A 24098-nucleotide genomic window follows, 5' to 3' on the forward strand; every position below is an offset into this window, starting at 1 on the left:
GAGTCCTACAGTGAAGCCTCCCAGTCTCCTCCTACTTCAGCCTCAAGACACCTCATGACATTGCTGGCAATCATTGTTTTGGTGTCTCTGAAATAAACATTCAATGACTCCACCGAGGTAATGTCCAGCGTCTAGCTGCTTGACTAGGATTCCCCATTATTTTCACTTTGCCAATCACATGGATAAGGAGTTAATGATAATTTTGAAGCCAAAAGTTTCCCACAGGACAACTGAGTACTCATTGGAGGAGGGACAATTTCACATGTCACCTTAGAGAGACAGACCTCAATGAGCCAGTGTCCCAACAAAACATGGAAAACAAACTCAAAGAGATCATATGACCGGTCCCAAGCTGCACTGCAGTCTAGAAGAAAGGTCAGGACATACTGAAGTCTCTGGACTCCTTGGGGGAGAGACTGAGGTCACAAGAAGCACTTCCCCAACTACAGTCATCTTCAGGTTTTCGTTACCTCCTGTATCATCATCTGCTGTATATTTTCTTTATGCCTGATCAGTTTGTCCTTAAATTACTTTGATTTAAATGGAAACATTCTATCTCTATCATACTAGAAAACCAGTGTCCCTTGTCACAGACAGAAAGTTAATCCTGTTAACCTTGAAACAAAAGGGAAGTTAGATTCTTGCTGGACAGTATCACTACCGGAGGCCCTGAGCTTGAGACTTGTTCTCTCTGTTATAAGAAAGATTAGCAAGAAAGGTGCTAAAACTCTCCCAGACCCACACCAGCTAATGAAAAGTGCTAAAGGAAATAAATGTCCAAGATTGCCAGAAATACAGGTTTAGGGCACTGTTTTCAGTCTTGTTCTGAGCTATAGAATCTTTTGTTCGACTGAAATCTTGCCAATAATAACAACTTATTGATGATGCTGATGATAAACCGTCAGTGGTATTAGGATATGGCAGACATTCAAATATAACTAAAGTCAGAAATTAAAACCTATTAAGTTATGTACTCCTCATAATGAACTTGTGAGGCACAAAGAGGTTGAGCAATCTGCCCCAGTCTCTCTGCTAGTAAGAAACAGCCAGGTTTTGATCCCTGGTTTGTGACCCCAGAGTCTCTGTTATTAATGACCTGCCTCTGGATATCTCAGTGAGTCTGTGACAGTCAGAAGAAATGTCCATAGAATTGCCACAGTGGAAATGGCATCAAGGAGCTGAAGTCTGCCTCTGACCCTCTCCTGAAAGGGCTCTGCAAAGCACAGTTGGAAATGAATGGCAGAAAAAAAGCAAATGCATCCACCGTAGGGCTTGATTTAATTACCTGGAGATTATTCATTATTTTACTTCTTAGCTTATCACTTCCTTTAAGATAATCGCATTTAACTGTCTTCTTGTTTAACTTGGCTGATGATATTGTATAATGAACATGGTCACAGTGCCATAATCTCTTTGAAGTTAAGAAGGTTTTTCACATTTCTTGAATAGAAATAACCAATGAGGTCAGCTGACAACCAGAGCATACTACATATTTATGGATTGTCTCTAAAATTCATGCAATGATGACCAGATTATTTCCACTGTGTTAATATGCCTTGTTAATTTTCATTCTTACTACTAGTCTATAGGACATACCAATATTTCATAGTGGAAAAAAAAAGAAAGCATAACATAAAAAATTGGAGTTTTTTCATGTTAATCATAAATTATTTTGTAAATTATTAGATAGAAAAGAATAACCTGGAAATATAGAAATGTGAAGGCATGCTACATATTTTACAATTATACTTTATTGCATTTTGTTAAGTGGTCAGAGGGTTTTTAGAAGGCAAAGAAGATCTCAAATTAAATTATTATTATTAAACCCCATAAGCCTCATATTGAGTTTAGATTTTTCCTAAAATTTTTGATAAATTAAATAATATGCAGTAGATAAGCATTAGACATCATTTGATATATTTAAAATGGTTTCCTTACACATCTGTAAGCACAATCTAAGACTTGAAATGACTTAAATGCATTTTCCCTTCACTTAAATGTTTTATTTTAAATTTATTTTTCAAAAAATCTAATTAATGATAGCTACAGAGCAATAATAGATGATATAGAAATGCCTTGAGAGGTGTTTTAATATATTAAAAAAACTCTTACCACTCTAAATTTATTCTATTGCTAAAATATATTTTATTTTGAGTCTAATAGAGGTTTTGGTGAACAAAATAACAATGTAGATATGAACCTAAATTTCCAATAGTAGAATAAATTTTAAATGTAAGAAACCAAAGCAAAAAGGAGGTTAATAATATAGACTCAAACTACAATGGACACTTGAGAAGAAAATTGAATCATTGTCCTTTGCTCTGCAAGCAGGGAGGGCATTTACTACAGAGGAAGGGACCAGTAAGAAGATTCTCTTTACAGGATAATGATGTTATGTTATGCTTTCATTGAATGAACTTACAGTTTGGACATATAATTGTTCTTGAAATGTCTCAAAATGTATATAATCATCAGCCATGTGATGGCAGGGTTCTAACTTGAATTTTACAATCAATGGTGAATGCCATGCAAATGTGATCTACTGCAGGCACCTCCTATAACTTAAAACAGATAAGAAACTGACCATGAGCTAGCAATAAATTCATCAAAGCCTAAACTATACTCACAATATCCCCAACCTTATCTCACAGTAATTGGTAATTACTACGTACTTGAAAGATGGAAAATCTCTCTCAACAGAATTTGCTGCCCCTGCCCAGAGCAATCAGTAGTAATGACCAGCCAAGGGACAAAGCCAGAGTGGAACATATTCCTTTGCTGTGACACACATCTCTCCTTTATGGGAGAAATGTGAAAAATGCTTCCTAAAGGAAGAACTTTGCAAAGCCATTTTTTTCCATCAGCTTTTTATTACTCATAGACCCCCCAGAAGACAAAAAAAAAATCTCTACTTTCCAGATTTAAATTTGGTAAAATCTGGTGATGTTAATTATATAAACAAGAGGAGAAATGAGGTAGAAAATGTAAGAAATCAAGAGTGTCCTGGGAAAATGATGCTAAATGTTTCCTCCTCATGGTGTCTCCCCAGATGCCCCACTGTATCAAATCACCCTCCACCTATAACATTTCCTGTGTTCTTTCCACATTTGTCTCCCTAGACCTTACTGCTCTATAACACACTATACATTTTATACATTATCTTCTTTATTGCCTTGTTTATTCCCTGCAATGAGATGTGCTCCACAAGAAAGGGTTTGGGGTTGTTTTGTTCACTGCCAGTGGATGATGGATGATGCCTACCTTAATTTACCAATATAGTTCCAAGATATAGTCCAAAAGTCTGCCAACTTTTGTGGTAAGGTGTAACACATTAGATATTTTAGGCTTTGCAAACCCTACAATCTCTATTGCAGCTACTTAACTCTGACAAAGGGGGACAAGAACAGCCATGAAATGAATGGGCATGGCTGTGTTCCAACAAAACTTTTTTTTATAATTAGCCAGAATGTTAGATGTGGCCGAAGATCATTGTTGCCAAGCCTGATTGAGATCATGCCTTGCCTATCATGAATGAATGTGATAACACCAAACTGATCAGCTCTTTCATTTATCACTCTGGGACAAAGCAGACCCTTGCAAAAGACAATGATTACCAGTTGTTTGAAGGAAACAGGTATTAAATGATTTTAAAAGCATAGTGGGTGAGTAAAACATGTAATTGTCCAGGCTGGTTACGGCTAATCTCCTTGCACATAAGCCAACCGCCTGTCATGAGTTGGCCTGGTTCTTTTCAGATAAGCATATCTATTTGCATCTATTATATGAATATGAAGAAACCAGAACAATTAATTTGATTCTGCTATGATTGGGAATATATTTGTACAGATGTAAAGGGACGAGAAGTCAAAATAGTCAGCATCCCACCTTTGGAAGAGCCTCAAAATGTAAGAACCACCTGAAAACATCTGAAAAATACAGTTTCCTGGGCCTCACTTTTGGGCTTTTGAGGGTTAGAGCCCAAGAATATGGATATATTTTTTTAAACACATCCAATTTTGAGACCAACTCCTATGTCCTGAGTGAATGACCCATCTCTCCCCTAAGAAAGACTGAGAAAAAACTAAATCTAGTTCAGAAGGTTCAAATGAAGAAATTATAGCAAAAGGATTATTAACAAAGGGGCAGGTAGCTGAAAGAAGGGAGGTGGATGCACTTAGACAGCAACAGCAGGAAGCCTTGGCATCCCTAGGCCTCAAAGGTTGAAGGGATGCTGTGGTAATATGAGAGCTCAGTGAGGGCTGAAGGCAGCAACTGCAATGCTTGATCAGGGAGAATAAAAAGAGAGCTCCAACTTTCTTCTACTCCAATTCTCTGATTTTCTACCTGACCACCACATGAGTCTAGCCCATATCCAATCTAGGAATAAGGGAGCATGGGCAGTGCAGTCTGTAGGTCAGAAAGGGGCAGAAACTGTATGACCAAGGTAGGAAGGGGCAATGAGAGTATAGAAGGAGTAATCAAAACATCCATTAATGAAGACACAGAAACAATCATCCCAGCTATTGAGGACTGTTATGGTTTAGATGTGAGGTGTCCCCAAAAGTGCATGTGGAAGACAATGCAAAGATTTTCATAGGTGAAGTGATAGATCAGATTATGAAAGTCATGACCTAATTAGTGGATTAATCCTCTGATATAGATTAACAGGCTAGTAAATGTAGACAGGTAGGATGTGGCAGGAGGAGATGGGTCACTTGGAGTGGGTGTTTTGGGTTTGATAGTGGAGTTCTCTTCCTCTCCCTGCTTCTTATTGCCATATATTGAGCAGCTTTCCTCTACCATGCCCATCTGCCATGATGTTCTACTTTACCTTGGGCCCAGAGCTATGGAGTTGGCTTATGAACTGAGGTTTCTGAAACCATGATCCTAAATAAACTTTTTCTCCTCTATATTGTTCTTGTCAGGTCTTTTAGTCACAGATATGAAAATGCAGTTTAAAACAAGCACAAATGTAAAACTTCAAGTAGAACTTACTTAGTACATTACATAAAAGACCACAACTATCAGGTTGTAAGGGCACAACCCTACCCAAGGTCCTATTCCAAGGCAAAACGCTGTTTTGATTGATGTCATGGTCTTTTCCAGGGGCAGCTTTCGAACTCAGGTCACCATCCTCAAAAAATAGAACTAGCATTACCCCTAGAGTCATCAATAAATGGAAACAGTTCCTTTAATTTCAAATTATAAAGTAACACACACTGATGAATAATCAGTGCATGATTAGTAAATTCAGGACCTCAATGTGCAATAGAAGAATCAATCCATTATCTGCTCAACATAATTCTTTCATCCCAGAAACTTTAAAAACAACCCAGTAAAATTACTGCCCCTTAGTAAAGACTTTTGAATTTCATATGCATTTAATTAGGTAACTGCTAGCTCAAGGACGAGAACTATGACAAATAGTTGTTTTAAAATTAGAATACACTGTTCAGTGAGCAATATTGATGGTTCCCATACCTACTTATACAGGAGTTTTCCTACTTTTTTTTAAGTTTAGCTAACCATTTTAACGTTTTATGAAGATTTTTTGTGTGTGTGTGCGGCTAATATTTTCTAGTCCAAGAGCAGCCTCTTCTTGTGCAGAAAATATCTTGTTCCTGATACTTGGCTTTGATTATCTCCTCACCACTAGAGTTCTAACAAGACTACCTTTAAAAAAAAAAGATAAGCAAGTATTGATCATGGAGCAACGTGGCTACTAATCGTTAATAATCTTTTACCTTGACCTACAGTCATGGTCCCAGCCCAGCTGCTCGGGGCCACAGACCTCCCTTTATTTTTAACTGGACTCAAGGAGCTGGTTAGGTAGGTAACTCACAATAGAAAGCACAGTACCTTAACACCACTGCTATTCTACCTACATCTGTGTCTTTCCTCCTTAAGAGGTCTCCAAGCAAAGAGGGGTGATAAGAACAAAAGGAGCCATTTCCAGTTGCTCTACCATGTCTTAGCTATGTGCCACCTTCTCGGAAGTCCCTTGCCTCTACACACTTACACAGTTTAAGTAACTCAAAGGACTAGATAGATTCACACTTTGTAATACTAGCCAACAATATACATGCATGCTTATATTTCTACAACACTACAAAATATTTGCATCATATATGTTAAATAAATGCACCTACCATAAACATGCACAAATGGAAAAGATCCAAATTTAAAATCTATCATTCCCTATTTTTAAGTAATAACAAAGCTGGATGTGGCAAGCTAACAGATATTCATTCTGATGACCTCATCAATACATTTAGCAAATCTGGCTGTAGACTACAGCAAAGAAATAGTCCCCAATCTCTTGGTCTTCTTGATCACTCACTCTGTGCTTTACAAACAGTTGGGCTCCCAGGTTTCCCAGAGATTCTAAGCACATCCTGACACTGCAAGAATTCCAGACAATTGGTTCCCTGAGGTTCAAGACAGCAATGCTCAATCAGGATTCAAATGGGTCATAAACCCTTCATGTATCTCTCTCAAGTGGGTGGTGATGTCTCCCTAGGGCTGCTCATCATTTGCCACTACAATCAAGAATTTGACATTACAGACAAAAACCCAGTTGCATCTACCACAACCAGTGGAGAGAACCAGTGGTATAAAAAAGTCCAAAGAGAAAAATTAGACTTGCAGGTATACCTGCCAAGTACATACCTCATTTCTATATGTACCATTTCAGGACACCCACAAACCTCAGTACCTGTTTATCGACCATGATTGCACCATCCAAATTGCTTTGGGATCATCTATATCAAAGGCCCTAAAACACCAAGCCCACTGCTAGGGATTTATCCTAAGGAAATAATTGGACAAGTGCCTAAGAGATGTATGAACAAGGTTGTTTGCTGTTGTGTTCTTACAGGAGCAGAAGATTGGAAATGCATCAATCTCAGTTTGGGTGGCCTCAGAGCAGGATAGCAAAGTCTTATTTACACCTGTTACAATTACATCTTGCCACTTAATGCCAGAGGCAGACTATATATGGCTTTAAGCTAAAGGAACATCATAGTTCAGAATGCCTTGAAAAACAGAAAGGCAATATTATATATATTTTAAATCAGAAGTCCCATGCATAGTCTGTTCACTTCCCTCCGTTGTTTGAAAGGCAGTCCAACCTCAGTTTCTCTAGTGAAGATTGGCTACAAGCTCTTCTTGTTCAAATTTTTTTGTAGGCTTTCTACTTCCAACAGGATCCTCTGAATATTTCAGTGTGGACCTGCAGGCCCTAGATGATCTTAGATTCATCTCACCTACGACTGCTCCATCTCACTCATACAGGGCTCTGGCCACACTGAAGTCCATTAAGTGCTCTCACCTCCAGGCCTCTGCACACAGTGTTCATTCATTCCTCCTGGAATGCTCTCCCTCACTATCCCATCAGCTTAGCTCCCTGCTACTTGCCTTGCCTCTCTCTGAGGTCTTGCCTGATTGATCTCCCATTCTTCCCATGAGTAGCTAAAGGGACCCTTCCTGCCACTTGTTCCTAAATGCCAAATTCCATGTTTCTTGGTAGTTCACACGTGATTCTCTAACTCCTATTTTCTTATCTATCTTCCCCACCAAACTGTTAAGTGCCTGGAGGTCAGGGACTGTGCCTCATTCATCTTTTACATAATACAGAATTGTATTGTAGGCAATTCACGACCTCTACCCCATGCCTGTTCTGGGTTGGTGGGACTTGAGAGTTTCTTTTTCTTTCTTTCTTTCTTTTTTAAACTCTTAATTCTGTTGCCAGAGTCTTTGGCCATAGGCCTCACTCTTGGGTCCTAATCAACCAGGCCTGGCCACTCACCCCTTACCCCAAACAGAAAAGGTAATGGTGAGGAGCCATACAAAGACTTCTAATTTATATGGCCACACTGGGAAGGCAAGTGAGATCCAGTTTCTCAGCCTGTTTTCCAGGGTGCTGACATAAACTGTATGATTGAACAGAAAAAGAATTGGAGCAGGGGTCAAGAGATAGGCATAATTAAGCAATTTTAGTCAAACTGTGGTCTGGTTGATTATTTCATCAATTCTGGTTCTATAAGCTGCCTCCAAAGAAGTCCTTATTGCTTGAGGGCTTGATTTCTAATTATGCCTGGGATGTTTATCTATCAGCTCTGTGAAACAGGAAGAGGGCAATTCAATTCCCATGAGATGATCACTTCTGTGTATGGGGGTGTGGGGAGGCAGTCTCACCATGGAGTTATTTTCCTATAAGGTTCTGCTGTGTTGAGCAAAAATTGGAGAATTCCTAGGTACCATTCCAGGGGTTGGCAACAGGATGCAGCAAATCTTATCTTTGGTCTTGGAGGAAGACAAGATATAATTAGGTAATTTAGGGCTAATAAAATATTGAATTATCAGTTTTTAGATGAACATTCCTTTAAAAAAGATTAACCTGTCTATGTAAAAGTTGGGCAGGCATGTGACCCAGAGTTAAAGTAATAAAGGAGATATACAAAATGCAGGCAGAGATTTATTCTGCTTTCATTTACCCACTGGTCATATTCAGGCCTAAGTAAAGAGTCACTGCTTTCTGCAAAAGCAGCTTCTGTAAGTCCCTGTTTTTATAATTTCTTATTAGAGAAATATACACCACCGACTCCTTTAGAAAGTGTTCTCTGAGATCTATAGCTCATGATCAACTCACATTATTAAGGTCAATTTTCCCAAATGCACCTCCTCACTGGTTCTGTATCTTTTGCACACAAAACTGAGGGCTTATCCAACAAGAGAGATTCAGAGTAGGAAAAAATACTGACAGATCTTTTTTCCCCCCTAATTTCTTGACTAAATGCTACCTTAGGAGGCCTGTCCTGCTATTAAACCCATTTTGGAGATGAAAAGACAGCCTGATAGAGGTTAAGATCACCTACCATCTCAGAGGTACCAGATGGTACAACCAGAATTTGAACCTAGACAACATGGTCTTTAAATACCAAGCCATGCTTTTCAACATTACAGAGATAACCAGAGATATCTGGGCATAGGTAAGGGAGATGGGTTAGATATAGTATCTGCAATGGAGAAAAATCTGTGTGATTGGGTTTTTTATCATTGTTGTAGTTTTTACTGCAGCACTGGGGACTGAACCCAGGGCATCATGCATGCTAGATCAGTAGTCCACCACTAAGCCACCTCTCCATCTAAAATTTGAGCATATGGAATCATATGCTTAAAATCTCAATCAGAAACAAAACTGATTGTGATTGAGCTAAGTGTCAAATGGAATCACTCAAACAGAATCTGATACAGCTGATGGGGACAAACCAACTAAACAGTTGGATCATTCTCCTCCCCAAAGGGCTGCCCAAGCTGGGGACTGGTGTTGACAATCACATTACTTCTGAATCTCACTTAAACAGGCAGAGACTATGGAAACCTCTGTGAGGCTGGAGTGACAGTCAAATCACTGATGGATAGTTTCTCCTCTCAATGTTATCATTCTGGGTCATTCCCAGGTTTGAAAAGGCTGCTTGTTTCAGAAGAAGCAGCATTTTTAACAGAATGAGGCTTTGCATATATCCTACTGTACCTTCTGAGCCACCCCTCAACTCCCTCCACTCCTAAAGCAATGAGGAATTTGCTCTGAAAAAAGACAGAAATAAAGTTAGAAACATAGAGATGTTATCACAGCCAACTCAGAAGAATATTTTTACCCTCCCTTATCTCAAAACCTGGCTTGGCGGCCATTATGTCTGCTCTTAGAAATCACTTAACAAAAGACTTTAAAAACTTCAAGAACAATTTATTTAAAGAAAATTCCATTTCAAGAATCCTATGACTATATTCTAAGGTAATAAAATTTAAATGAGAATAAACAACAAGCTAATAAACTGAATTGAAGACTGCATTTCAATAACAAGGTTTAGGAGTCATTTACTAGCCCACGTATCTCACTCTCATGACTTATAACATTGACTAAATTACTTAACAGAGATGAAAGCTCATATTGCTTCTGTTATCCGCTACAGATGCTTTTTGGAGCTGAACAATGTGACATTTGCTTTGGAGCACTTGTATCTAATCAATACATAATGCTAAATTTGATTTAAAATCAATTTAATTGTACTCTTGCTCTCCCATGAGTCAACGGGGGAAACAATCTTTGACACGTACCTGCTGATCAGCGAGGACACGCCTGTGGGTTCCTCCGTGACCCAGTTGCTGGCCAGGGACATCGACAACGACCCTCTGGTGTTCGGCGTGTCCGGGGAGGAGGCCTCCCGCTTCTTTGCCGTGGAGCCCGACACTGGCGTGGTGTGGCTCCGGCAGCCTCTGGACAGAGAGACCAAGTCTGAGTTCACGGTGGAGTTCTCCGTCAGCGACCACCAGGGGGTGATCACACGGAAAGTGTACATCCAGGTGGGGGACGTGAATGACAACGCACCCACCTTTCACAACCAGCCCTACAGCGTGGGCATCCCTGAGAACACACCGGTCGGGACACCCATCTTCATCGTGAACGCCACGGACCCCGACCTGGGTGGCGGCGGCAGCTTCCTCTACTCCTTACAGCCTCCCTCCCAGTTCTTCGGCATCGACAGCGCCCGTGGCATCTTCACCGTCACCCGGGAGCTGGACTACGAGGTCACGCAGGCCTACCAGCTCACCGTCAATGCCACAGATCAAGACAAGACCAGGCCTCTGTCCACCCTGGCCAACTTGGCCATCATCATCACGGACGTCCAGGACATGGACCCCATCTTCATCAACCTGCCATACAGCACCAACATCTATGAACATTCTCCTCCGGTTTGCAACAGAGACTCCTGACTTTGTGCCATGTCACAAGTCACTGGCACCAGCCAACCTGTGGATTGATTGCCCTGGAACCATGTATCCACTTCTGGCCCAAACAGCCATAAGTGGGAGTCTCAGAGAATGAAACAGGCCACTGTCCACTCTGCAGGGGTCATGGCTGGGGTAGCTGTGGCCAAGTGACAATGACAGGCATCCCTAGAGTGGTTGCCTCCATGCCTCTATGCTAGCTAGAAGGAAGCCCCCACCGTGGGCTGATAGAGGACAGTGAGGTGCCTCCTCGGGCAGTGAGGCCTGGACATGCAGCTTGGGGAACAGCATTGGTTCCTGCAGAGCTGGGGACAGAACCCAGGGCCTCAACCCATGCTAGGCAAGTGCTCTGTCATGGAGCTGCAGTCCCAGCCCTGATCCTTCTTTTGAGAGAAACCTGTGTGTTGAGAGGACGGTCTCACAGTTGTGAGGGCAGGGCAGGCTCCCGCCAGAGGCCAGTGGGTGTTTGGGCCCTGCCCATCTGCACAGGCTGGCTGCCCGGACTGGGTGCAGACCACTCTCCTAGGTCATCGCATGCCAAGGCAGCCTGACGCCCAGCTTGGACACCATAGCTGTCCTGACCACTGGCCAGGGGCATAGAGCTGGCACTGGGCCCCTGTCTTCTTGGCCAGGTGTGAAGCAGAAGCTCTAACAAGCAGGATGCTCTCTAGCCTGCTGCAACAGGTATTTGCAGCTGCTTGGAGGGCAGGGGAGGGCACCTCAGGTCGCCACCCTTCTCTTTCCTGGCTTCTGTGCACAGTGGGAGCCCCGGCCTTGGAGACTGAAGGGTGCCCCTGCTCAACTCCCCACTTCCCAGGACCCCTTACTTTCTCCTCCTTGCTGGGCCCTCATCTCAGTCTCAGGTCGGACCTGACTGCTGTTTGCTCCTATCTGCCCCCAGCCCCCGGGGTTGTCCTTCTGAGTGCTCAGGGCTCTGGAGCAACTGGCCCAGACTCTGCTTCCTGGCTGGCTGGGACCGTAGGTCGGCAGAGATGGAGTCAGCTGTGTGCATGGACATAGTAGGAAGTATCTATGGAAGGGCTGGATGAAGAAGTGACCATCCCGTCACATCCTGTCCTGCAGCCTCACCCCTGGTGATGGTGTGAGCTTCCTCTGAGACCCTTCGGCTTGTCTTTTGTTCAAGACCACCTTCTGCTGTTACAGGTTTTATTTTCAGACCTGCATTCACTCACTCCATGCTTCTTTCTTCCTTGCCTTCATCCGTCACCAGCCCTATGTGCAGGGGCCTGTGCCAAGCCACACCCTCTTCTCTCCAGAGGCTTCCACCGGCTCCTACTAGTGATCCCTCGGTCTGAGCAAACCAGATGCTTGCCCACCTGAGCCCCTGCTCGCACCTTGGCTGGGTTTCTTGCATCTGATGTGACTTGCTTGTCTCCTGCATCTCTTCAGGCTCAGAGACCTTGCTATCTGTGCCAGGCCAGGGTTGTCCCTTTGCAAGGCCAATGTCTGGGGAGCTGCTGAACCCCTGTTCGGAGGGTATGAGCTCCTCCATGTAGGTACTGACCAGGCTGGGGGTGAAGGGAGGCAAACCAGGCAGTAAGTGGGGTTGGGGCTCTTCTGGGGGCGCTGCTGGGGTCCCATTTCCACGGAATCACACTTCACATCCACGGACTGTCCTCTCCTCCTGACTCCACACTTGGAAGGAGCCCCGTTTCCCGTCTGCACACGGCCCTCTCCTGCAGGCCTCCTCCTGCACACTCCAGGCCCAATTTTTCCAGGCCTCTAATCAGTTTCCGTGCCTTGGTCTGGGTCCTCCGTGTCCCTTTACAGTGTGGCACTCTGATTTGATGCAGTTGTTCCCTGCTGGCCCGGGAGCCTTCTGGGCCGCAGGACCCAGGCATCCTCCTTCTGGGCCTTGCCTCCACTGCTCCCGGGCCTCTGCCCAGACCCTTCCCCACTCCCCCTGGTTCCCCTCTTTATCTGTGGCTCCCAGCATGTACACCTTTCTCTATCAGTGTATCGGGCAGGCATGCCTCATCTAAAGTGTATATATTACCTAATAAAATCCTTCTTATTTGGGAAAAAAAAGAGTTCTACAAAAAAAGAATTATAGGAAATTTTAAAATAAAAATATAATAGTACACAACATATTTCTTAATTTCCTAGAGAATTATATAGTTCCAGAATACATGCACTTCTATATACAACATCTTCTATCAGATTGATTCTCTATATAATTTTTAGCAATTATATACACACCCTGAGTCAATCTTAAGTATTTACAATGATTTTGACTTGGAGCTACACTTATAATCCATCCATCTGACCAACAGTTACTGAGTCCCAACTCTTCAAGGTTCTATTATTTATATTCAATGAAAAAGGAGGCTCAAAGAGATTTTGAAAGGAAAAAATTCAGGATGAAAATATCTGGTGATAAATTAAAATCTCTAGAGAGTCTACTTTACAAAGGAAGTTTATACAACTCCCAAAACAGTAAGCTTTATCTGAATTTCAGTGCATATTAAAATTGACTTCCTTATAATAACTATGAATAAATTAAGCCAGCTGACTATGATGAACATAAAAATGCCTGTGTGCATTTTTTGGCCTATATTCAAGAAACTCTGTGATTGCAATATGTAAAGAACAAAATTTCAAAAATTCCTTTCTAACCGCTGTAAAAATAGTCCCATACAATGTGCCTGCACAAAACCTGCCTTTTTAAAAAACTTGTATTTAACTGACAGAACTATGAGACAGTGGAATAAAACCACACTTAAAAGACCATCTAAAATACTAGCTTAAGTTATTCAGGATAGATTATTTTTCAAGAATAAAACAAGGTTGTTCACATAGGTAATATGTGGCTTGTAATGGGGAAAAAAGTAGTTCCCAAGAAAATAGTCAATTTTATGGCTTAAGTGTTCAAATAGACACAAAAGGCCAAATCCATAAATGTAGGTTTGAAATGTTTCAGAATTTGTCACAACTTAAGAAAAACTTGAATTGTACCAAAAGTGTCCAGAGAAATTTTGAGCCATAAATATATTCTTAGGAACAGGCTTATATTAATTGTATCTCGTCTTCCTTCTTGATGAGTTTCAGACCAAATTTAGTTGATGACAGACTAAAGAGTCAATAAACTGATGATCTCAGCTGAACATTGGATAATTCCTCATTTGACTTTTGGCAAACAACCCTCATAGGTTCCAACATGATTCCCTATGCCTTAATAAGCATCTACAATTTGTTCTGTCCAATAAGGCCATTAGCAACATGTCATTAAGCACTTGATATACAACTGGTCCAATTTGTGTACTGAAAATGTAAAATATACCCTGGAATCCAAAGACTTCTCACAGAGTACAAAACATCTTATTTTTAATTGTCCACCTTTTAAAATATATCAAATATATTGAATAAGCTAAAATTAATTTTATCTGTTTTTTTTTTAGTATTTTTTAATGTGTTTATGGAAACCTTTGAAATTACATTTGTGACTTGTATTAAGTTTGTTTTATTTGATAGCACTGGTGTAGAATTTTTAAAGATTCTTGCAGTTCTGGCTAAGAATTTTTCAAAATATGATAAATCACTAATTATATTTGTTCTGATGAAATATGCACATTTTAATACAATATATTCTGAATGGTCTGACAAAAAACATGAAAAGGCTGCACTTTCTATCATAATGATTATTTTTCAGATAACATCAGCTGTTGGCCTGTACAAGCAGGAGACTGTTTTTCCACAAGTACTAGTATTCAATCATGATAGAAAGCAATTCTCCCTGGGCTTTCCCCACATGCTTTACATCAGCAGCAACCTGCACCTTCATATGTTCTATGAATTTGGAACCAAGTCAGGCTGCTTCCTGCCTGGCTGCTTTTCCACTTCTCTCTCAATATGGAAAATTGAAAGAGCTTGTGTTTGGCTGATGCAGAAGCCAATGAATCTGTCTAGGCTGGTACAAAGCTCTGACCCCAAGAAAGTTTCAGGCAGGTTAGTGCCATTTCTGGTCATTTGCAGTTACAAAGGAGATAAGAAGGAGTTAGCCTCAAAAAATGGGTAAGAGTCAACTGTTAAAGAACATTTCCTCCCTAACACTTGAAAGTAGCTTAATGTCTCCACAGAAATTTCAAGATCCCACTTATCACATTTTTGTGCTCAAGAAATACCTCAGCTGCCAAAACCTAACTATATGGGTGCAGTCCAATATGGTAGCCACCAATCACACACAGCTATTTCAATTGAAATTTTATCAACATCAATTAAATTTAGAAATTCAGTACTTCAGTCTCAATGACTACATGTGGCTGGTGGCATAGTAGATCCATCATGGCAGAAAGTTCTGCTGGAAAACCCTGAATGATAACAATATGCAGTAAGTTAGCAATCCAAAAAGAATAGAGAAGTGAACGGAACAGAGAAAAGCAACACATGAGTAGAATGCAGATTAAGACTACTTCAAAGGGGGAAACACATCACATAATGTAGTTACATTATGCTGATCCAAAAACAAAAGGAAATTTTCATTGTTATATTGGTCAGTTCATCTGTTTTGCTTGGGGATGTAGACAGAGAGAAAGTGAAATTCTGAAGATATATTTTTCATGCATGTCCTAGTTTCATACATGCAACCACCACACACAAACTAAAAGACAAAAATTTATTCCTGATAAGTAAATGTTTTGCTTTTCTAGAAGAGGGCATTAGAGCTGCACATTTATTCCTGAACTAAGTTCACGAGTGAGACAAAGATTTTTCTCCTTAATGTAACAAGTCACGGTACTCTACATTGGAGAATAAAAACTTTATTAAAGTGAAAATCAGATTATATACTTTGTCATTTTTGGGGGGGGGGTAGGAAGGTCACCCACTGGAAGACATGACCCTGAAAATTGTCAAATAATTGTTAAAAGTTTTTCTATAGAAGTGAAAATACTGGGTTTTATGGCTTCATTACTTTCTAGTTAGATGAAGATGAGTTCTGCCTCAGTCTCATATTCAAACTTTAAGTGAGATATTGCTGAACACAATTTCTGACTAAGAGAATTTCTATCTAAGAGAATAATAGATACTATCCTCTTTTGCTACTAATTTTTTAAAAACTTTATTTTTTTAGTTGTTGATAGAACTTTATTTTTATTTATTTATATGTGGTGCTGAAAATTGGAACCAGTGCCTCACACATGCTAGGCAAGTGCTCTACCACTGAGCCACCACCTCAGCCTCCACTACTAATTATTAAATGCACTGGAAATTTTGTCAGAGTGTATAAAAATAAGGATTACATAAGAGGCAGTACCATAAAACAATGGTACAAATGTCACAAAATGCTCATATCTCCCATTGGATGCTTTCATAGTAGACAAATTACTGTTGTTATACAGTATATATCCGCCAACATATGGTCTTTTTTGAATGCCTTCTTTTATTATCATAATGTTTTCAAGGTGCATCCATTTTGTGGCATGTACTAGTCCCTCATTTATTTTATTGTTGGATAATATTCCATTGTATGAATATTTTATTTATTTAACCATCCATCAATTGATGGAAATTGGAATTGTTTCTACTTCAGCTTTTATGAACAATGTCACTGTGAACGTTTGTGAATGGATGTTTTCATTTCTCTTTGTTATAAATATAGGAGTGGAATTGTTAATGTAGTAACTAACTGGTAATCTGGTAACTCTGTGTTTAATCTTTTGAGGACAAAAAAGACTGTTTTTCAAAGTTGTACCATTTTATATTGCCACAAGCAGTGTATGAGCCTTTCAGTTTCTCTACATCCTTACTGATAGTTATTCCCAGTTATCTTTTTGATTGTAACTGTTAGCAGGTATAAAATAATATCTCATTGTGGTTTTGATTTGTATTTCCCTGATGTCTAATGATGTGAAGCATCTTTTCTTATGCTTGTAGGCCATTTGTATATCTTCTTTGGAGAAATGTCTGTGCAGATATTTTCCCCATTTTTTAATTGGATTGTTTTTCTTTGCTCTCTTTTAATTGGCTTGAGCAGGATGCTGATATGCTAACTGGTGATGAGAAAGTCTTGAAGGAAGTTCAAGAATCCCTGAAAAAAATTGAAGAACTGAAGGCACATTGAAGTATCCTTTCACCTATGGTTTGGATTAACTGTTGACATTGCTTCTTTATTGTTGTAAGTGTGGTATTAATAAGGTCTGCTGAGAGCCATAGCCAAGTAGGAATGATGCATGGCATTTTTTGTTGAAAGGTGACCCTGCTCAGGGATTAGGGTGGCTCTGGGTTTAGGGTGGATCCTGCTGGAAATAGGGCATATCCTGCTGCCTCAGGCGCCCGCTCCTTTGGAGTTCCTGTTGAGTTCTCTCAGGGTTCTGAGAGAATTGGTGTGCGGAGCCTAGTGGAGGCAGTGGGTTTCCAGGAAGTGTGTGTAGAGTGTCGGGACGAGTTCGGGGTCGGGGGGGGGGGGGGGAGTTGCTGTTTGTTTATTTAGAGACAGGGTCTCACTGAATTACTTAGCACCTCACCATTGCTGGGGCTGTTTTTGAACTGCAATCCAAATAGGGCTTGGGGATGTGGCTCAGTGGTCAAGTGCCCCTGAGTTCAATCCCCAGTACAAAAAAAAAAGTCTCATTCTTATTTGCTGTTTCCATTCCAAGACCAAGAAAAAAAAGAGTTGCTGTTTGAATCTACAAGGCTTTGTGGTGGCTTGGTGATTTTGTGCCCAGCCAGACTGCAGCAAAGGTCAAGAGCAGGATTTGAATTCTCCATAAATTTCTTTCTGTTCCATGACCATAAGCTGCATCTCTAACCCCAGCCAGAAATTTAGGTTAATGGCTGGAAACGATCTGGTAATATCACCAGTTAGAGTAGGAGGGAAAATAGTAGTTTTTTATATATATGAGGTAACCAATTTCTAATTGCCTTCCTCCCATTGCCACCTCATCTCTAGGAAAGAATAGAATCCTTATAACTTAATGCCATTGACCCTCAGACTTAGAAGCTACATAATAAATCAGCCACAATGACAGAAGCAATAGGGAGTTGCTGTATAATAAATTCTTACCATAAATAGTAAGCTCCATGAATGGGTCAAAGTTCAGAGCAAAGGGAGATAGCATCTGACAGAGGTCCCCTGGGAAGCTCCATTGATGCTCTCCTGTGTAAAACACGTCACAAATAAGGACAGGATCTGGATAGAGAGCAACAGAGAGGGAGGCTACCTATTCCCAGTGGAAGATTTCCCATGAGCAAAAAATGTGACAAAGGGAAACCACAGATAAGAACAAGATTGAAGTTTGCAAAAAGATCAATATCTGAGTTGGGTTAATTATAATTCAGGTCCTGAGAAAATCTTATCTCTTGGAAAGACAGCAGAGGTACAATGATAGCATCAATAGCCTAATTGATCCCTGAAAATCTGAATGACGTCTGAGCTTCAAAAGATGAAATTTGACAGAAGTATATGTAAACTCTTCTCTTTGGATCAAAAAGTTGGAGTGTATTTGTATGCAGAAAGCTTAGCAGCAGAAAATATGAGAGGATTTTAGGCTGTGATAAACAGTGAATACTAATAAAATGTAGGAGTATGACACAACCCACCAAAAGACAACTTTGATTTTATGTATTCATAGAAATGTAGAGTATAAAATGAGAAAGGGGATAGCATTGGTCTGAACATATCTGGAATTTTATGTTCAGTTTGGGATAGGACATGTTATGAGGGATGCAGAAAAATGGAAATAAGCTCTGAGGAGCAGAAACAGAGCCAAGGTGGAATTTGAAACCCCATCTAGAGATGGAATGGAAGATACTGATTGGGAGAACAGCCAGCTCTGGGAGCAAGAGGTCCACATTCATGGGTTCCAGGAGCTATTCCGTTGCAGAGGTGAAGACCTGTTCTCTGAGGTCCAATGCAGTGGGATCAGGACCTCTGAATGACCCAACGATATCCCAGTCTCAGCTGGACAGGTTTTACTGAATACTGACTCTATGCCAGTGACCTTGCAAGTCATTATCCACCTTATGATCCATGCTGAAGTTAGAAGACACAGCCCTGCATTCACAACTGTCACACAAAGTGGGATAATAAACACATAAATTAATTCATGCTACAGTTTGGATATGTAGTTCTCAAAGTTCCATCTGAAAAAGTTCAGTCCCCAGTGTGGCAGTAGTGGTAGGTATTATGGACCTTTCAGAGGTGGACCTGTGAAAAGTCCCCAGGTTACTGTGGGCTTGCCTTTAAAGGAGATTGTTGCACCTTGGTCTCTTAATCTCCATCTGCTTCCTGGCTCAGACATGGATGCTCACCTGTGGGTTTCTGCCATTGCCATCTCTCACCAGCAACCAACCAATGGAACTGCCCAGTCTTAGATGTGGACTTCCAGAACCATGAGTAAAGTAAACCTGTCTTCACTTAATAAGTAGTCTATGTCAGATATTTCATTATAGAGATGTCAAAATGACTAATACAATACATATCACACACACACACATACACATGCACACATATGTATTTATAGGAGCAATAGCTGCACAGAAGTCAATTTTATGAGGTTAAAGAAAGTTTCACAGAGCTATATTGAGGAGGAAGAGGTGGCATTCACCAGGCAAGTTATGGAAGGGGGGTTCTAACAGAGAGGAAAGTTATGTAGATGGACAGAACAAAGAGGCATGCTGTGGAGAGACGGCCAATTGTTCAGCGTGAGTGGCAAGACCTACAATGCCATGCACAGGAGAAAAGAATTTCTTTTTCTTTTTTTTTTTTTTTTTTTACTAAAATACTGAATTTTAGGTCTGAATTTTATTCCATGAATAGGTTCTTTTTCCTTTGCTTGCTTTCTTGGATACATTTACTCAAGTATAAAGCTCTATGAAGTGAATTCTTTCATAGATACCATATAAAAACTGTATTAATATGCTCCTCATTACAGAAGCAGCTGGAAGAACTGGATCACACAGTTAACTGAAAAGTAACTTAGGAAAAAGCTCTGCTTTTTTTTAAACTTCAAAACACAGACTGAAGAATACCAAAGAAACATCATTTTATATAGAACTCCCACTAGAAATTTTATAAATATATATATGCAGCATATTTATACATATATATATATATATATATATATATATATATATATATATATATACATACATACATATATATTTGCCTCACCAGTAGATTTTCAGCAAGTCTGGTTGGAATGATGTTATCATAGTAAATAAATATTAACAAAAGAATTTATGAGTTTCCACAGGTTTAAAAGATTTCTTTTGAAAAATAATCATAAATTCAAGTAATAATTTGTAGTTTATACAGTTTAAAAATGGAAGGAAGACACCACTTTCTGAAGCCTTATTTGGAAAATAAGAATAGCTCCCAGTCCCCAGGTGTGGAGAGTTGTTACCTGACTGATAACACTTGATCACAACACTGGAAAAGAAGTATTTACATCTTTCTGGTAAAGTACCAATCACTTAAAAAGAGAGAGAGAGAGAGAGAGAGAGAGAGAGACATCAAACAATCCCTAGTAGCATTCCTTGGTGTGCAAAGTCAGCAGGAAATGATTATCCATAATGTTGACTCATATTCATGATGAATCTTGGAAGCATTCAGAAAGCAGAGGGTGGTCATCGGGAATTTCCCAGATTAGGATTTGTGGGATGCTGTGTTGTTAATTTAACTGAGTTCCAAAATTTCATTCCCTTTATAACATCTCTGGTAGGGTAATATTCAATTTAGTGCAAGTGCAAAATGAAAAAGAAAACTAACAAATACATTAGGAGCAAAGGCAGATTGTTAAGATCTGTAGTCCTTCTGAACTGTGTGGGCCATCCAGTTCACTTTAGTAGTCCAGCTTTCCCTGAGCGCCTCATCAAATTTTTGCTTAAATTGTTTGAGTGCTTCTTCTTCACTCTTCCCTAAGGCAAGAGAGTCCTTGAGATACTGTATATCCTTGACAGAGGTAAGCTCAGGAAGCCCTGCAGTCAACATCAGTGCAAAAAGAGTGATGAAGAGATCCCCGTGTCGGTGTAAAATCAGATATGCATCTTCACAACACTGCTGGAAATGGCCAAACTTTTCTGTGTTTCCTGTTTTTCCTTGTTGAATGACATGAATGAAATCATAAGTAAGAATAAAAGGCACTCTCTCTCTTTTAATGCCAAATTTAGAATTAAAATTTCCCAGAATGTGTCCAAAGTCGATGTGGAAGAGCTGGCCAGTTTTTTTGACCATGATGTTGTCACTGTGTCTGTCACCAATCCCAAGGACATAAGAAGCTACACAGTAGCCAGCACAAGACAGGGTAAACTCCTCAATTGCTCTGTCAAGGTCATCCCCAGAATTATATTCCTTCAGCCAGTTCAGAAGGGCATCTTTGTTGAAAGCTGCTGCAGCAGCCACATTGCTACTATTCAGCTGAATGTCAGCAATTGTTTCAGAGGTGCTCACAACTTCAATGAGGCCAGAGCGATCTCCTGTTGCTAAACAGCCATAAGGGAGCATGCGAAGATCCAGACCAGCTTCTTTCCAGAGTAAATCCATCAAATGCAGCATTTGGAGTGTTAACATATCCTGTCGTAAATCATCACCATTTTTAAAAATCACTCCAACTGAATCCTCACCAAATACCTTGTTGTTGTACACTAGCCACAAAGGCTTCATTTTGGAATCCATGTATTTGCACTTTTCAACATAGAGTTCTGAGAGGATAACACATGGATTCAGAGGTGACTGCAGGTCAGAGAGGGCTTCCCGGTAAGCATTCTGTTTTAAACAAGTGTGCATAGCTTCCTTCCCTTTAGCTCTGTTTAGCTTCATTGCATTCAGTTTGATTAAACTATTTAAAGTTTTTAAATTGTTGAGTGCTTCGACCTGCTTGGAAAGCACTTTCATGTGGCCTACGCTTCCTCGACAGTACGCTTCAAGGATCACACCAAACTGTACCGAGACAGCAGGAATGTGCACCTCTGACCTAAGATGCCAAAACAGAAACTGCCCTATCCTCCAATTAGCAAGTGCCCTTTCTAATAGGAATCTAGAGAGGGCACAATCAAGAAAAGGCTCATATTTTAAAACTTGCACCAGTTGTAAAAGATATTGAGAAAGTTCCTCATCACTCATCTGTCGCAGGCAGCCCACAGCATATTCCCGAACGTACTGATCCAGATAGTTGAAATCCAAAAGCTCCAGAGCATCTCGAGGAGAAAGTTTAGGCCATATCTGAAGCAGTGCCTGAAGCTGAGCGACATCTTCAAGTTTATTCCACTTGATCGATAGGAGTAATTTTGGCAGTGACTGTGGGAAATTCTCTCTACAGTCTTGACACAAAGTCCAAATAAGATCCATTTCATTCTCACACAGCTGCGACAAGGGATCCCTGTCCAAGATTTCTTTCAGGACAGCAAGAAACTTTTTTCCACCTCGACTTGCTACATTAGCACTATCACTGCTTGCAATCTCAGCTGCCTTTTCAATAATCTTATCAAAAGGAGGATAATAATAAGGTTGTTTTTTATTCTCTGGAAATTTAATATGTAAAGCTGTTGCATTTTCAGTATATGGATTTGTCTGAACAGTTCCCATAGGATTCAACATTTCTTCAAGTTCAACAGGAAATGAAGACCAGCTGTGCAATATTATGTCTCCAGACCTCAGCTGTCCTTTAAAGTAAAAAACCATGGTATTTACCCAGGCTACAGGATAATGCACTTTCCCAGCTTTCCTAATGGTCTGATATTTAGAGGGATTTATAGTTTTTGTTGATTTCTTCGTTTTTACTTTATCCAAAACTGCATAAACTGCAAGACATAATCGAGCCATTCTTGGCAAGTCACAAATATTAATATCAAATTCCAGTAATTCATTCCAAATGTGATCATTTTTCCCTGATATCTCTGAGCTTACGATGGTTTTACCCAGCATCTCAGTACCATGAAAAAGACCAGCCCTGACATGAACTTTTACAGTTTCTTCTGTGTTAAGTTTATTTCCCTTAACCAAGACAATTTGAAAAGGGTTGTTATTGTCCCACACATGAGAAATAACTCGTGTTTTCTTTGGTGGTAAGGGAAGAGGAAGGTTAGATGAATTCCGATTTATGGCAGCCTCTATGGCAATCATTTCCTGTTCATATATTTTCTTTATCTTACTGCATTCCACGAGTATAAAATGGGGTAGAGTCCTGTTCATTACACAGTTCCGGATATACTGGAACTGATTTAGTGGGTGATCACCAAATACATACATATTCTACTCTCCCACTGACTTGCAACACATAGTCATAGGGGCTAGCTTCATCTTCCTTCCCATGAATAGTCAAACGTTTTTGGATTGCCAATTCATTTATTTTGATGGGATTCATTTCAGGAGATACTTGAAAGCTAAACACATCCTGACAGTTTTCAAAATGAACAGCTACAATGAGCTTTCCTCCATAAAGCTTATCTTCCAAGTTTTCAAGGGTGGATGGCTCATGCTCCGCTGGATACGTTTGCTTTAGCCAGTCGATCCACGATAATCCTACAAGTGACTGAATATTTTCCTCACTGAATATGCGCATTTTTCTTCTAAATTCATTCACTTCAGGATCCTTCAGGGCATCAAATTCATGCAGACCTTTTCCTATAAGGACTCCAATTTTTGAATCAAATTTTTCCGCCTGATCACAACTTCTTGTCACTAATTTGAGAACAGGAAGAAAAGGTCTGACATCACAGAGTCTTCGTGTTTCATCTTCAAGCTCCTCATATACAGCAGTTTGATTCACACATGCAAACATATAGGAGTCAATTTCCATAAGGAGGTTAAACATTGGGTAATTGTGAACTTGCTTCCATAACATCTGCTTAATATAAGAAATAATAGCTTACCGAGGTACCTCCAACTGGATATAAATCCCAGTGGGCAAAAGAAAATCCACAGGTATGGAGCCATCAGATGCTATCTGTGAGTCCACTGCCCAGATGTCAAGAACGTCTGCCATAGCAGGAGGCATTATGAAACTGAAGCACATTCATAACCATGGGGCCCTCAAAATAATAGTCCCCATTTTACTCTTTTAGGAAAATAGACAGCATTACTTATTTTTTAAACATGAAGTTTTCATGGAAGACTTTTTCTGATTAGAAGATACACTGCCTGGTGCTCCGCCACCGCCGGCTCCCGCTCCCGGTGCGCGGTCAGCAGCCCAAGCCGCCGCTACCTCCGGCGCTCCCATCTCGGCTGCTTTCAGTCAGCTCCCGCCTGCCCAGCGCAGCTCTACACCCGCCTGCTTCCCACTGCCATGGCCCGCTCCGCAGCAGCAGCCGCACCGCCCCACAGAGCACGCGCGCGCCGCCGCCGTGCCCGC

The 24098-nt window shown here is 40.5% G+C and overlaps 2 pseudogenes; one reads left to right on the top strand and one right to left on the bottom strand.

The window, feature by feature from the left end:
• The first annotated feature begins 6483 nt into the window (after nucleotides 1–6483).
• LOC143390155 (cadherin-23 pseudogene) lies at nucleotides 6484–10776 on the top strand (annotated as a pseudogene).
• A 9769-nt stretch (nucleotides 10777–20545) lies between these two features.
• Nucleotides 20546–23774, bottom strand: LOC143390151 (phosphatidylinositol 4,5-bisphosphate 3-kinase catalytic subunit beta isoform-like; annotated as a pseudogene).
• Nucleotides 23775–24098: the final 324 nt, after the last annotated feature.

Source organism: Callospermophilus lateralis, unplaced genomic scaffold, assembly GCF_048772815.1.
Source record: "Callospermophilus lateralis isolate mCalLat2 unplaced genomic scaffold, mCalLat2.hap1 Scaffold_101, whole genome shotgun sequence".
NCBI lineage: Eukaryota > Metazoa > Chordata > Mammalia > Rodentia > Sciuridae > Callospermophilus > Callospermophilus lateralis.